This window comes from Oryctolagus cuniculus, chromosome 1 (assembly GCF_051225735.1).
Source record: "Oryctolagus cuniculus isolate XC-2025 breed Fujian yellow rabbit chromosome 1, ASM5122573v1, whole genome shotgun sequence".
Lineage (NCBI taxonomy): Eukaryota > Metazoa > Chordata > Mammalia > Lagomorpha > Leporidae > Oryctolagus > Oryctolagus cuniculus.
This window is the reverse complement of record NC_142867.1, coordinates 91768543-91785257: the sequence shown is the minus strand read 5'-3', so window position 1 is coordinate 91785257 and position 16715 is coordinate 91768543. Positions and strand designations below refer to the sequence as shown.

General features: G+C 37.4%; 1 protein-coding gene and 1 pseudogene across 2 annotated transcripts in view; both read right to left on the bottom strand.

The window, feature by feature from the left end:
• Window positions 1-16715, bottom strand: part of CNTN5 (contactin 5) — a 1376886-nt gene that overhangs the window by 320900 nt on the left and 1039271 nt on the right. The window lies entirely within an intron of this gene.
• Window positions 5684-5842, bottom strand: LOC127485368 (U2 spliceosomal RNA; annotated as a pseudogene).

Sequence of the window (16715 nt, the reverse complement as noted above, 5' to 3'; positions counted from 1 at the left end):
GAAATGGTATATGTGTGAAACTAAAGAGTACAACATTGATTAGATTACCACGGGCTGAAGGGAATGGTATGTGATGATACTGGTCAAAAGGTACTTAATGTATACTAAACTGATCTTCTGTAAAAAAAAAAAAGAAGAAATTATCAATTCCCAACTTGACTCTCACTGGGATTAAGCATGACAATAGGTCTGATCTGATTTCATCATCATTTAAAAAATCATCTATTATTTTTCACTTTATGTTTGTGTGGGAGCAAACTGTTGAAATCTTTACTTAATGTATGCTAAACTGATCTTCTGTATATAAAGAGAATTGAAAATGAATCCTCATGTGAATGGAAGGGGAGAGGGAGTGGGAAAGGAGAGGGATGCGGGTGGGAGAGACGATATGGGGGGGGGGGAAGCCATTGTAATCCATAAATTGTACTTTGGAAATTTATATTCATTAAATAAAAGTTAAAAAAAATTAAAAAAAAGGTACAAAGTTTTAGACAGAGTAATTCTGGAGATCTCTCATGCAGCATGGTGATGATAGTTAGTAAGGCTCTGTATACTTGGAAATACCAGCTTTTACATGTGCTCACTACAAAAGGATAGTAATAACATGGTGTGATAGATATGTAAATTTGATCACCACACAGTGTGTGTGTGTGTGTGTGTGTGTGTGTGTAAGCACCATCATGTTGTACCTCACAAACACATACAATAAAGCACAAAAACGAATGAAAAATGACAAAATACCAGTTAATGCTTCAGAGAGTAGCAAAACAATCTGGTTGGAAAGATATACCAGCAAATGCCTAAATCAGAAAAGTCTCAAGTCAATGACTCAGATTCAGCATTGCAGAAGGTAGAAGAAGAGTGAATAAATCCATAGAAGAAGCAAAGAAACAATAAAGATCAGAGTGGAAATCAATGAATTAGGAAACAGAAAAAGCAGTGAATCGTAAAAGCTGTTACTTAGCTAAGATTAGTAAATTGGATAGATCTGAAACCTGACTCATAAAGAACCCTTCCCCAGAAAAGTTGAAAAATACAAAGTTCTCATTCCAAGAACAAGAAACAGAACAGTACTATAGATATTATAGGCATTAAAATGATAAAAAGGGAATATGAGCAACTGCAATAAATTTAATAAGTTGGCAGAAATTAAAATATTCATAGTAATACATAAGATACCAGGGATTATACATAAAGATGTAATCTTATTAGACCTATGTCTATTTTTTTAACTTTTATTTAATGAATATACATTTCCAAAGTACAGCTTATGGATTACAATGGCTTCCCCCCCATAACGTCCCTCCCACCTGCAACCCTCCCCTTTCCCACTCCCTCTCCCCTTCCATTCACATCAAGATTCATTTTCAATTCATTTTATATACAGAAGATCAGTTTAGCATACATTAAGTAAAGATTTCAACAGTTTGCTCCCACACAGAAACATAAAGTGAAAAATACTGTTTGAGTACTAGTTATAGCATTAAATCTCAATGTACAGCACACTAAGGACAGAGATGCTACATGAGGAGTAAGTGCACAGTGACTCCTGTTGTTGACTTAACAAATTGACACTCTTGTTTATGGCATCAATAATCACCCTGGGCTATGAGCTGCCAAGGCTATGGAAGCCCCCTGAGTTCACCAACTCTGATCATATTTAGACAAGGCCATGGTCAAAGTGGAAGTTCTCTTCTCCCTTCAGAGAAAGGTACCTCCTTCTTTGATGACCCGTTCTTTCCACTGGGATCTCACTCGTGGAGATCTTTCATTTAGTTTTTTTTTTTTTTTTTTTCCCCAGAGTGTCTTGGCTTTCCATGCCTGAAATACTCTCATGGGCTTTTCAGCCGGATCTGCATGCCTTAAGGGCTGATTCTGAGGCCAGAGTGCTGTTCAGGACATCTGCCATTCTATGGGTCTGCTGTGTATCTCACTTCCCATGTTGGATCGTTCTCTCCCTTTTTTATTCTATTAAAGACATTGAACTTCTAATTAAAACCTTCCCTCTTATATGTGCACAAAACTTTTTGGTACAAATGGCTTAAAAAGGAATTCTACATACTTACTGAAGAAAAAAATACATATTTACACAAGCACTTCCATAAAACTGAAAATATAGAAATACTTCACTCTTCATTCTATGAGCTCAACATTGTTTTGACACCAAAATCAGACAAAAACCTTGCAAGAAGACAGTACAGATTGAATTCATACATGTAAACTCTCAAATTCAGTAAATCAAATCCGACTATATATATGATAATACATTACTATCAAGTGATATTTATTCCAGGAATGCAAAGATGAGTTCTTACTAAAAAAAAATTAATTCATCTTATTTGTAGACTAAAGGAATTACATATTTGTTAAAAATTTTAGTTTCAGAGAAAGCATTTAAGAAAATCCAATATTTACTCCTGATTTAAAACAAATCTATCAGACAACCAGAGAAAAACTTCTTCAACATAATAAAGAGCAAACATAGTAAAATTTACTATTATCTTCCTACTTAATGATGAAAGAATGATTAACAACTAGGAACAAGGAAGAGATGTGTGCTCTCACTACATCTATTCAGCATCATAGTGGAGGTTACAATTAGTAGAACAAATCAAGAAAAATATTCAAGTTAGGAGAAGTACAACTATCTATTCATAGTTTGTACATTTTTATATAGAAAATCCTGTGACATCCACAATAAAATTAACGATGTTGCAGGATGAAAGGTTAATAAACATAATAAAATCTATTTCTCTACACAGATAACAATCAATATTAAAATAAAAATTTCATTTGAAATAGCATAAAATATGAAATACTTTTGGAATAAATCAGATTAAAGTTTTGTAAGGCTATACTTTTTGAATACTAAATTACCGAGAGAATTCAAAGAGGATGTAAATAAAAGGAATGATGCACTATGCCTCATAGATTAGAGATATTCAGTGCTTTTAAGAAATCAATTCTTAATCTGCAAATTCAACACAACCCTAAACTAAATCCTATTAGACTATTTTTTCCTAGAAATGTGTAAACTAATAATGAAAGTTGTATGGGAATTCACAGAACCTCAACTACCCAAAACAACCTTAAAATAAAGCATTGGGTGACTGATGCTGGCTGACATTATGCCTTGTAATAAAGTTGAAGTAATCAAGAGTGTTACATTTCCTTCATGTGGAAGAATATGTTGATGAAATAGAGTTCAGGAGTAATCCAATACATACATATTCAACTGATTTTTTTATTTATTTTTCTCCAAAATAATTTTTTTATTTAAGGAATGCAAACTTCATGCATTTCATAAGTACAACTCTAGGAATAGAGTTGTACTCTCCCACCCCTCTTCCTCCTCTCTCTCCCATCCATAGTCTAATTCTCCACCAAGATCCATTTTAAATTAATTTCACACACAGAAAATCAACTCTATGCCAAATAAAGAGTTCAATAATTTGCACACACACACAAAAAACAAAGACAAAACTGTTCCTAAACAGTCGAGAAAACAGCTGTTCAAAGTCATTGCATCTTTAAGTTCACTTCACTTTTTTTTTAGAAACTTAATTAACTTTAAAGAAGCACCCAAGAATGATACATCTTTTGCAAGCACCTAGACATAATTATAATACAACTCTTTGAGGACAAAGATCCTGCATCGGAAGTTAGTTCACAGTGACTCTTGTTAATTTAATAGTTAACACTCTTTTATCTGACATTAGTGATCACCTGAGGCTCTTGACATGAGCTGCTTAGGCTGTGGAAGACTTTTGAATCCGCAAACTGTCAGTATTTGATTTCTGATAAAGGTGTAAAACCAATGTATTATAGAAAGTTATACTTTTCAACCAGGAGTGTTGGATGAATTAAATATTTGCAAGAAACGTTTTATGAACTATTCATGTGTCACATGAAAACTAACTCAAAATGAATCACAGACTTAAGTGTAAATGATAAAGCTATAACGTTTCTAGAAGAATATTAAGTTATTTGTGACATATGCCAACAATGCCTATAGACTCAAGATGAGGATGAAGATGATAGGCAGAGAGATCCTCCTGGATCAACTTCCTTTACATTTCAGTCTCTTCTTTTAAGATGAGTTTGTGAGTGAAGTCTCACAGATAGTGCAGCTAAGGGTTACTGAGGTTGTTAATGCAACAATAACTTTTATTGATTTCAAAAGATAAAAATATACAATGAACAATCATTTTTCTAAAAGTTTTATGTGTCATTGGAAAGATCTTTTGTTTGCTAACTTAGATTTTTATTTTTTATTTTTATTTTTATTTTTTTATTTTTTGCCAGGCAGAGTTAGATAGTGAGAGAGAGACGAGAGAAAGGTCTTCCTTCCGTTGGTTCATTTCCCGAATGGCCACTATGGCCCGTGCTCTGCGCTGATCCAAAGCCAGGAGCTGGGTGCTTCCTCCTGGACTCCCATGCAGGTGCAGGGACCCAAGCACTTGGGCCATCCTCCACTGCCCTCCCAGGCCACAGCAGAGAGCTGACTGGAAGAGGAACAACCGGGACAGAATCTGGCGCAGCAACCAGGACTGGAATCCAGGGTGCCGCTGCCGCAGGCGGAGGATTAGCCAAGTGAGCCACAGTGCTGGCCTGCTAATTTAGATTTTTTAAAAATTAAACAACATATAAGTAGAAGAAAACCATTTCATCAATCAGGTTCTGATTGACTTCATAACTGAGTTAGGGTTTAATATATGTCACTTTAGCTTTTTCTACTGTATTTCATTATATCCAAGATACCAGTGATTATAAGACACATCATTAAGATCATTGAGAGAGAAAACACTGACAATTACTATCATATACCTTCAATTGCAATATATATCTGGATTTCAGAAACCTAAAAAAGAAAAAAGTGTTCCTGGGGTCTTTCCTCTTGCTTCCTTTGAACCGAATGTTGCTAAATGTAATGGAATTACATGAAAAGAAGGCAGGAAGATGCTCTTTCCCTCTGTGTTTGCAGGAGACACTGATGTGTGCTGCTCTTTCAGAAATGTTGAGAAGGCTGCATTTCTCTGCTGGGATGTATAAAACAAGTGACCTGATTTCATAATGTGCCTTCCTTTGAGAAAATGGCCATAAATAAGACATTCTAAAAGTTGTAATGTAGATTGATTCAATTCCCAAAAGAAAAGTAGGGAATAGAAATGACCCAAAGTACTTATCATTTGCCTTTTGTACAATAAAGCAGCATCGGACAGATGCCCCAGATGAATGCCATTTTTGTATTTACTGGCTGTTATCCAGAATCATTTTTCAACCTAAAATCATTATAAAGATTTGACATGAAATCCACTCTACCCCATATAACTACCAACGAAAACAATGATGGGTCGCAAATGGTAGGTGCTGTTATAGTACACTGAAAATAAAAGAAGTAAAACCAGAATGACAGATGTTGAGTTTATATCTTATATTCTGTCTTGAGATCTTTTTTGTGGATTTATTCAAACACACATACTCTCACACAGATACGCACATTTGTTTCAGGTGCACAAGAATATTTTAAATCTTAGGTATAGCAAATTCTACCATGTACATATGATACTGCGATCAAAAATCAAGCATGTAGTTAGGGACAATGTGCATAAGACATGTCAAATAAAAGATAATGAAAACTTCTACCTCACTGTCATATGAAATAAACATGCTTAGATGTAATTAAGGGTCATGAATTGTGTTATTTAAGGCAACACTGAATGAGCTATAACAATTTACAACCACTTTGTATATATTGTACATAAACGTATACATTTATTGCATGTTAAACTGATAAGAGCAGATACTACACTTGATCTTAGCCAAAAGGCCGAGAAGCAATGTACTGCATATCTAAACCATAGAATAGACTTAAAACATAGAATATGAAATTCCAAGGTATTAAGAGTAATTCATGTGGGCAATATCAGATTACAGAGATAAAAAGCCAACTGATGTTAGCTGTAAGACACAGACATAGATAGGTGATTCTGAAAAATGCAACTCAGATAACAGCCTTTCCTTGTGATATCACTCCCTCCTTCCTATATTTATGGCATTTGTTTCCAAGTTGTATGATGCTGAGAGAACCATTCCAATGGAAAAGATGGAATTATATATCTTGAAACTCACTTGGTGAGAACATGAAAGTGAACATATAAACTTTACATGTGAGTTTCTTTGTCCTGAATGTCAAAGGCATCAGACATATAAGAGCAAATTTTTCCTATAACAACTAAAGGCAAGAAATTGTAAAGGCATATGATGCATTCTCTGAATTTTGGAATAAGTTCTGAATTAGGAAGAACAAGACCTCACATAGAAAGGATAGGTTTAGATATTTGTAGAGAAACTTCTGATACTACATTTTAGATTATGACATAAATATGTGGGTAAAGAGATTATGTTGTCACTTCAGAATCCAAAGGACACAACCAACTTAAAAACTGTTTTTGGAAAATGTGATTCGGGATCCTTAGATTGCATAATACTAACTGCTTTACTATTGTAAGACCTTTGGATCAATTACTTTTGTAATTTGGGGCTGGCGTTTGGCACAGTGGTTAAGATACCACTTAGGTCATGTGTCCCACATCTGAGTGACTGGGTTTGAGTCCCAGCTCCACTTACCACTCCAGAATTACTGCTAATTTACATCCTGGGAGGTAGTAAGTGATGGTTCAAGTGGTTAGATCCCTGTCATCCAAGTGGGAGACTTAGATTAACTCCTGGCTTTGGCTTAACCTATTCCTGGTTGTTGCAAGGAATGGGAGATACTCATTCCTTCCTTTCCCTTCCTCCTTCTCACTTTCCCTCCCTCCCTTACTTTTTTCTTTCTCTCTCTCTGCCTTTCAAATAAATACAATAAATAAGTTTAAGAAATCTATTTTTATAACTAAAGTGTATTGAAAAGTAAAGAATAATACAATTAGTTTATCTCTAAATTACCCAGAGAAGAGATGCATTTAATCTTATGGATGTATACTCTATATTCAGAAATCGTCTGAGATGAGAAGGGCAATCCATTAATCTTCAGTGACTCAGAGTGACAGACATAGGAAAGCCCACTCACATTGCTCTAGCTGGATGCTTAGAGGCCACTAGCTTTCTGGTGAGTCTTGCTCCTACTTATTTGGAAAGGCTGCCAGTCCTGGTTGCTAGCAAATTGTCAGTTTTTTTTTCCTGATTTATTGAATGATTTTGGTAGGGCAACACAGTTATGCTAGAATCCAAATATCAACCCAAATTTCTATGCTATAAATTGTGTTTCTGAAATTTAGACAGATGAGAGCAAACATTACTTCATGAGTCCCCATGAAGAAAAAGTCTTACATATTCTTCAATTAGAGCCACTCTGGTCACAGGAATACATTATCTTAGGCTTAGAATTCTTTGAATATATTCATTTTGTTCCTGCCTCACTTTGAGCTCACATAATACCTGTTATGTTGATTTAACTCAATCAACAAATGCTCATCATTCACCAAGTTAGTTGAAACGAATTTAAAAGAAAATCATGGTAATCAAACAGATGATGATGAGAAGGAAGATTGACAGATAATTAAGAGTTTATATATTAAGCGATATCTGAGTTATGTAAGATATGTGTGTGTGTGTGTGTGTGTGTGTGTGTGATATAACAGGTATAGATGGAGTGTCTAGGGGGTCACCTCTAGTGACTGTAAACTCCTTGTATAGGTAGTTGAGGGATAGACTTGGGGAGTTATATTTGGGTTGGAATTTCAGAGTCTCAGCCTGGACCCCAAGGAGTGGAACACACATGGAACTACATCAATATATTGTTAAAGAGATAGAGCTGTAATCAACAATCAAATTAAAAGTCCAAAATAAATATGAGGTTGAATTGACTGAGAGATAGGGAAATTAGCAGTAAAGTCTGTGGAATGGTAGACAATGGAAAAGATAAAGTACCTGGAAAAAGTATGAGCTGGAGAAACAAATGAAGCAAACGGAACATCATTAAAATGATTGCAGCAATGATAAGAGTGAAACTGGCTCAGTAATGGTAAACTTAAACTATCGTTGTGGTAGATAGAGTAAAATAAAAGTCATACTGAGAAGTTTCAACTAGTTGACAGATTAGGACATAAGGATTGGCATAAGTCAGTGAAAAATCTAGGAATTTGAGGTGAAAATCTTGATTAGGTTTAGAGAGAGGAAAATGTGAATGATGGTATACCACATTAGTTAGTCATATTTGATCACTATATATTTGAATTTTCTAAGTTAATGAAATGATATAAAAATTAGAAATGAATAAAACTCTGATGGCATGCACGTAACCAATTCTTGGTTCCGGAATTTCCTACATAATACCAAATCATTCTAAAGATTGTGTATGAAAGTACATTAAAATTCAAAATTGATCTTCCTCTAGTAGGCAAGTTTTGTTGCTGTCCTAGCTCAACTAATACCAATATGACAATAATAAACACATGATAAGTTGACCTAGTTCAATGACTCAGTAAGACACATATCACACTCAAGAGTAATCTGTGTACTGTGATAAATTCAATAATCATATGTTATCATCAAATATTTCAGGTAGAATGAAGTTTCAAATAAATAGATGCAAGCAAGTTTGTTGTTAGATAAATTTACTTTAAAAGCAACAATATGGGTACTCAATCACCATTAAAGGAGATAACAATAGAGGAAAGAGACATTTAAATTTCTAGGAGAACATACAGTGGAAATTTGTGGGTGAGGACTACATAAAACTGATGAAAATCCAAGACTGTGAGAGTCCAAAATAAGGAAACAGGTTAGCGTGGATAAAGGATTTGCTGAAATCCACTGCTGTGTTAGCTTTTAGAGATGATGTGCAAGAGAGGTGGTTAGAATCTAAGTGTGAAATGGGGACCATTCAGTGCTAGGCAGAAGTCTGACTTTAAATATACCCAGACTGTTGACAACTTATTGGTTAAAATTGCTTTTTATTCTTGCTCAACTAATGGTTCATTCACTTATCACTATTATGAATCTGGTGAATCTTTTTGATATGTTGGGTAGGATAAAATTAAATACTTATGAGAAATAATTGAATACATAAATATGTATGGTATATCCCTTTTCTAAATCTCATTATCCAAATAGTTTCTAATGTAGTAATTAAATTCCAGTAGAAGAGGTAGTTCTATGGGAACTCCATATAAAATATAAATAAAGTTGTTTATATTAAACTTAAATAAATCCATTGTATGTTTATGAACTAGAATTCATTTTTTTTGAGTTCTGAGTAGTAGGCTATAGTGTATATATACCAAAAAAAGTAGGTGAAATTCTGTCTTTTGCAATAAAATGGGTGAAGCTGAACACTATTGTACTTAGTGAAATAAGCCAGTCCCAAAAAGACAAATACCATATGTTTTCCCTGATCTGTGGTAACTAATAGAGTACCTAAAATGTAATGGATAGGAATGAAATTGACATTTTTATTTGATGGTTGTTTACAGCCCCTGTCTCGACTGTTAGGAACAGTATTATTTTCTTCATACTACTTGAGCTCTTTACTTAGTGTAGAGTTAATATTATGAACCTAAAGTAAACTGAAAATAGATCTTTGTAAAAATTAAGAGTGGGAATAGGAGAGGGAGGAGGAAGAAGGGTGGGAAAAGGGGCAGGAAGGAGGGTAGGGTGAAAAGTATCACTATTACTGAATCTGTCTATATGAAATACATAAATTTATATTCCTTGAATAAAATTTAAAAAAAACACATCTGAACTGACTCAAATAAAAATCTCTGTCATTTTTGGTGTGAGCGACTGGTTCGTGTGCTTGGTGACTTGAGCATCTGGATATTTCTAATTCTCAATCATCGAGACACTTAAGTGCATTCAGAAAATACTTTGCTACTATAAAGTGGAAATTACTGTGAGCCACTGAAAAGCAGTATGGTAAATTGAGAAGAGCATTCGTTTTACAGTCAGGAGGCATGGTTCTGCCTCTCTAGCTTGATTGCTGGCTGTTTGGCCTTGGACAGGCCTGCAGTTTCTCTGCTGAAGCAAAGTAAGTGGTCCTAAGATGGTACTGCAAAAGTAGGGAATACAACGCTAGTTAACTGTGACTCCAAGAATAATAAACTGGCTGTTTCCCTAGAAATAGGTACCACCTCTGAGCACACAAGGAAAGGGGTACATAAAACACTACCTTGCACAATTGGCACTAGGGAAGAATGCTGAAAATGCAAAGTGCATCATGGGAAGTAGCCTGGAGCCACTAGCCTGTGCTGTTACACACACACCTGTGGGTTCGGGCCCAGCCTTTCCTTTTGGAGTCTCAGTTTCCCATCTCCAGCTGGGTGCCAGGATACGGGAGATGTAACCTCCAAGGCTCTTTCAGCATCCATCATCTTTAGGTATCACCAGAAATGAGGATACCTCCTTGGTCTCAGCAATATTAAAGTGAACAATAGCTCGCAAGGCTAATTTCCTTGACTCTACAATGTACCACTTTCCTTTGAGACCTCAGCACTTATTGATTCCTCGACCCTGTGACTGACTCTCATCTCCAGATCCTCTGTCAATCTGATGATTAAGTAATTTGATTTTAGGTTGATAGACAAATACCACACAATTCCAATTCATTTTTAATTCCAACAGCTCTCTCTCATTGACTGACAGTTCCAAATAAACAGTATTAATAAATCATCAATCTGTAACTAAAGAGCAGTTTCTTTTAGGAATGTTTGCCATTATCAGACGGTAGAAAGTCTCAGAGGAATATGTGTCATTCTCACAGTTACAATGGGACACAGAGCAGCCATTTGAGACAGCGCAGCAAAGAACCGAGGAAAAGAAAACGTAAATTACTGTAAAAATGACTTTGTGAATTGATAACTGGTGTTTTTTTTTTTTTTGTTTGCAACAAACACATAAAGAAAAATTACTTAAGGTCTTGGTTCCCTAATAGCTATTTGATAGAGTATAACAAGATGATTTGTAAATGCTATCTGAAAGAGAGATAAGCAGGAACTAAAAAGGGCAGAAAATTGAATGTGCTCTTCCTTTCCACCTCACCACTAGATTTCAGATGAGTTTGGAAAGGTCATTCACATAATTATTACAGTAACTGGTTCAAGGCCTTTTGAACACAGCTGATCTGATTGTGTGTTAATGGCTGCAAAAGCAAGATAAGGAACATGTAAAGTAAAAAAAAAAACTACCTATAACACTATTAGCTTGCAGGATTGTCATAGTAGATAAACTGATGTTGCTGTATAGCATATAGCTTTGATTTCCTACAGAATAACCCCAAATTTGCCCTGTGCATGGGGTCATTTAAGCACCAGGGACCAGATTTTACTTCTTTGTTGGTGGTGGCTATTTGACATATCTAGTGACCTTTCTGGGTCTGTAAAAGGTCACATGGTAAAATTAAACCTGCTAGGGCACTGTAGCTAAGGCAAGTGTGCTAAGAATTTTCCAGGCCAAGACACAGGAAAGGCATCGGGAGACATTTGTGTGATCAAACCAAAGGCAATCACCTACATCCTTTAATGAAAGGTTGATCACATTTCTTATACCTAAATTCATATTCAGTACTTCCTGCATATTAGAACACTCCAGGGACCCAAAATTTCAGTGTAATAAAGAAGACATATGAACATTTGGCTGTCCCAGTGGGACAGGGCAAATGGTGAAATATGAGTGGTCATATATATATAGTTCCCAAGGTAGAAGATTGGATTCTAAGAAAAGCAGGAAAGATTTAACAAAAAGTGGCATTTGGCCTAAGGCTTGAAGCCTGCATAGAATTGGGAGGGCAGGATATTTTAGACTTAGGCGGCAGTGTTAGAATCACAGAGGCAGAAAAGATATGAATAGAAGGGGTGTGGCTGATGAAGAGGTGGGTTTGAAAAGGAACAGTGGGAGTGGTGCCAGCTTTTAAACCCTCACCTCTTGCCCTATTATAGTCTGCTTTGTAGTTCTGGGGCTAAGAATCTACCACATTTCTGCACTTGCCAAGAGGAAGCACTATAAGGGAGGATGTGAGGCAAAAGTGAGAAGGAACACATTCCTGTTGGCTATTTGTGAGGTTCCTTTGTGTTGTTGCCTGCCAGCCCTATGCCCATGCGGGGCACCTCAGCAAAGCACACCTGCAACAGCAATGGAAAACTCTTTGTTTCTAACGCGACAAGACAAGCATTGTTTCCTGCCTTGACTGTTCCTCAGAGGTCGGCCTCCTAGAAGGGTGCTTTTGAGTCTCAGAGTTTTAATATTGCAATATCGCTTTTCTCTCTAAGCTCAAGAAACAGCATCTGCTTTCTGTAGTTATTAACTCTCCAAACTTTAAAGTTCTCATTTTAACCTTTGTCACCTAGTAAAGAAACATAGAGAAGCTTGACTTAAATACAGAGCACACCACTTCGACAAGATCAGCAACTTCCCACTGCATAGGACGTTAAGAACAAACCACTGGAATGAAATATTTATCAGGGTGCCAGGGGATTCCTTATTTTCATAGCTGTCTAACCCCTTATCTCTCACTTCCTTTTCAGAATGATGTGTCTGGTGTTTAAATGCAGACCACAGTAATAACCAAGACCACCCTTCTTCCCTTAAAAAGGTTGCTGGGGTGAACACTGAGCAAAAAAACCCAGTCCTGTTCATCTCCACTTCCTGCACATGTCACCAACCAGTTTCAATGTTATATAATAATGTGGTTGCCAAAAGGCAGCTAATTAGATCTGCTTGACCCTGTGCTACTCTTAATGTTTTGAGCGAGTGTGGATAGAAGAGTGGCCTGCAAATGAGAGTGCTTGACGTTTCCATGGCCAGCCCTGACCCAGAGCACTCCTCCTCTTTCAGGGAACACTACATTGACACTATTAGAAGACACATGGGCAAAACTAGACTCTTAGAGCAATGCAGGGAGAAAGCGCCCATTGCCTACCCAGATAACTCGTTTTCCCTGTAACAACTCATTTTGTCAAGAACTTCTGCATTGCACCCAATCTAATTCTGCTAGTTTAATCCCACATTGTGGGAAGTCCTCTTTTCCCCCACCTTGTTGAAACCAGAGAACAGCTTGCAAGCAGTCTCTTGACAATAACCTTCCAGATGTCTGAAACAGCCAATTCTTTCCAAAGTAATTAATTCCTTTCCATTTTTTATACTTTGCTGTATTTCCCAAGCCTTTACACACTTTTGTTTCCCTATGGATTCTCCTTAAGCATTTCCTATTTTTCTGGGGAAATACCTTTGCAGAATTGAGTAGTACCAAATGTAGCATGTCACAGCCACTTTATAAGTTCTATAGTCAATATCATGTAATTCTATTTTAAGAGCAATTTCTAGGTGTGAACTAATATACTCCCCTGTGTTCAGCCTCAGTAGCCTATAGAGAAACCACCTGATATTTGCTAAATTCAAATTGAAGCATAAGTATCTAAGAAAACTACAGCTTATAGCTTTACAATTGACTTTTTACTTAGCTTTAAATTAATCAGGTTAGTGAACTTGTGTAATATCAGGAGATAGTAAAATGTGATAACCTAATATCCTTTATTTTCTATTTCCCTTCAAGAATACTGGAAAACAAAAAGATTATATATTTTAAAATTTTCTGTTGGGGCCAGCACCGTGGTGTAGCTTAATCCTCCACCTGTGGCACCAGCATCCCATATGGGCGCTGGTTCGAGTCCCAGCTGCTCCTCTTCCAATCCAGCTCTCTGCTGTGGCCTGGGGAAGAAGTAAAAGATGGCCCAAGTCCTTGGGCCCTGCACCCATGTGGGAGATCCAGAAGAAGCTCCTGGCTCCTGGCTGCGGATTGGCAAAGCTCTGACTGTTGCAGCCAACTGAGGAGTGAACCAACGGAAGGAAGACCTTTTTCTCTATTTCTCCCTCTTACTGTCTATAACTCTACCGCTCGATCAATAAATAAATAAAATCTTTTAAAAAATTATCTGTGTGCCAGAGCCTCGTATTTGCATCCTCTAAGTTTAAGGAACTGAATATCCTTAGAGACAAATTATGAAGAGATAAGTGCACTTCTCCAGAAGAATAAAAATTTAGTGTGTGGCCAACTGAAGAGTTTTCTGATATGTTTTCAAAGTATGATTCTTAACAATCAAATAAATTAGCTAGTTAAGTAAGGTCTTGCAATGGGTCGGAGAAAGTCCAAAAGGGAAGAAAACCTGCTGTTTCTGCTGTTTGGCCTCAGTTTCAGGTTTGATCCAAGAAGATGGGCAGGGCCTCGCTCTGGATAAAGGTTGACTATGGGGCCAACTTGATGAGGATGAGTAGTTGATGTTTGTGCAGTAACCAGTAACTAAGACTGGGATGAAAGAGTTGTGATCCTAGAGCTTGATAAATGTGTGAAGATAGTATGGAGGTGTCTGTGTGACTACAGGGACTATGGAATCTTGGGGCCAGGGCAGTGCCCATTATACAATCGGCTCTTAAAACCTTCAGACCTATACTTGGCTCTCGGGTCTTTCAAGGTAACTCTCATGAGCTGAACAATGCTAAGCCTGCCCCTTGCTTTTGGCACCTCTGCACTAACGAACGAATCCTTTTTCTTTGAGAGGGGGGGTATGTCTGGAAGGTGTTTGGTTCAATGAATAACATGATAAAAATGGTGATTTTCTGTAGGAAACCTGGATTGCCCTGGTAAGGCATGAAGGAAGCAGAAATGGAACCAGCTAGATTTTGTGAGCCATTATTTTCTCCTTAGTTGTCTCTCAAGCCATTATCATATCAAATTTTATTCTATAATCCATATTTTTTTAAACTCTGTCCTTCATTCTAGTTTTTAAGTATGATAAATCTCTCCCTTTTTACCCTCAAGTAAACACATGAACTCCTTCTATGGGACAGATTAAGAGAGGTTTCTGGGATCGTTGTATGAAACAGTAAGAATGATTTCAACATGACAATAAAATTTGAGAACAACATACAGTAAGTTATTCAAGATGCATGATTAATAGAGATCTGTTTCACAGTGTAGTGCATGTAGTGAACTATATTATATACCAGAATTTTATTAACAGAATAGGTTTCATGATAAGTGTTCTTACCACAACAAAAGGAGAGGTAGAAATTCCAGGTATATAAAAAGATAGCTGATGGAGGGAGGCACAAGTAGGCAGGAGAAGATGGTCCATGAATCCAAGTACAAAGTTGTGTATAAATGGCAGGATATGAGGATATGGGCAAGAGATGTGGAAAGGGATACAGATGGATTTTTATTTTGGAGGAGAACTGGATAAAGCATAAAAGATTTAATTATTTAATTTCTGCTAATAATACAAAGTTGAATTAGCTAGACACATTTCTGAATTCACTTATGCCTTCAACAAACATTTTCTGAGTGCAGACGATGTGAGAGGTGAAGAACACAGTTATGATCCCTGCTCTCCTGGGGCTTAACGCCTAATGCAGGGACTGTGCTGATTGTTCCACCTGTTTCCATCACCTAGCACCCTCCTCCTAACCCCAGACTGGCTGCCTTTCTTTATATACCAGCCACAGCATACTCTGGCTTACAAACTGGCCCCTGTTGGCTTCTGCCATGAAAGCCACCAGTGCAGAGCTGAGGACATGAGAACCAAACAGGATATGACTCTCCTCCTGTTTCTTCAGCTCTCTCCTTAGAACAACTGCATCTTTTCATGCAGTGAACACAGCTCGCTTCAACGGTCTTCTCCACACCCCAGCTCTCTCTACTTCCAACAGTACTATGTCCTGTCCCTTCCTTCTCCAGGCTTAAAGGTGATAGGAAGACTTCTTGCAGGCACTAAAGTACAAATGCCTCATGTTGGTCTCTTTAACTCTGCTGCGAATCTTCAGCATTTTCCTTTACTGAACTCTTCTTGAGTGATCTGAACTGAGCCCTTCCAGCTGGATCTCTGACCGATACAGACAAGAGGGATATACATGAGAATAATTTAAAATGGTGTTAAGGATTAGGAAGAACAAATGCAAGGATTTAAACAGTTTTTAAGAGGTATCAGTTGGATAAAGTGATCATAGATGTCCTCTCTGGGGGATGCTATTAAAGCTGAGGCCAGAGGATAAGTGGGAGCCACCAGTGAGAGAGTGGGGCAAGTATGTTCCCAGTAAGCCTGCAGGCCAAGAAACATGGGCATGGCATTGTCCATTCCAAAATTAGGTTCTAACACTGTGTGAGGAACATGTGGGAAAAGCACTCTATGAGGATAAACTGAAGGGTAGAATAAGCATGCAGTTAAGATCCTGACCAATGTCTAGTGACAGACACTGAAGTTACTGGAACAAAGGCCAACCAGAGCACCAGGGAACCAGCTGGAGGCACCAACCAGATGCTCAAGTATTCATTTGAAATTGCTGTGATCATGGAGCTGGTGCCATAGCGCAGTAGGTTAATCCTCCATCTGCGGCGCCAACATCCCATGTGGGTATCAGTTCTAGTCCCGGCTGCTCCCTTTCCAGTCTAGCTCTCTGCTATTGCCCGGAAGGCAGTAGAAGATGTCCCAGGTGCTTGGGACCCTGCACCAGCATGGGAGACCGGGAGGAAGCACCTGGCTTCTGGCTTCGGATTGGCACAGCTCGGGCTATTGAGGCCATTTGGGGGTTGAACCAATGGACAGAAGACCTTTCTGTGTCTCTCCCTCTCACTGTCTGTGGCTCTACCTCTCAAATCAATAAATAAAATATTTTAAAAATTTGCTGTGATCATGCTGGAAATCAGAGCTGATGTTTTCCACATGAGA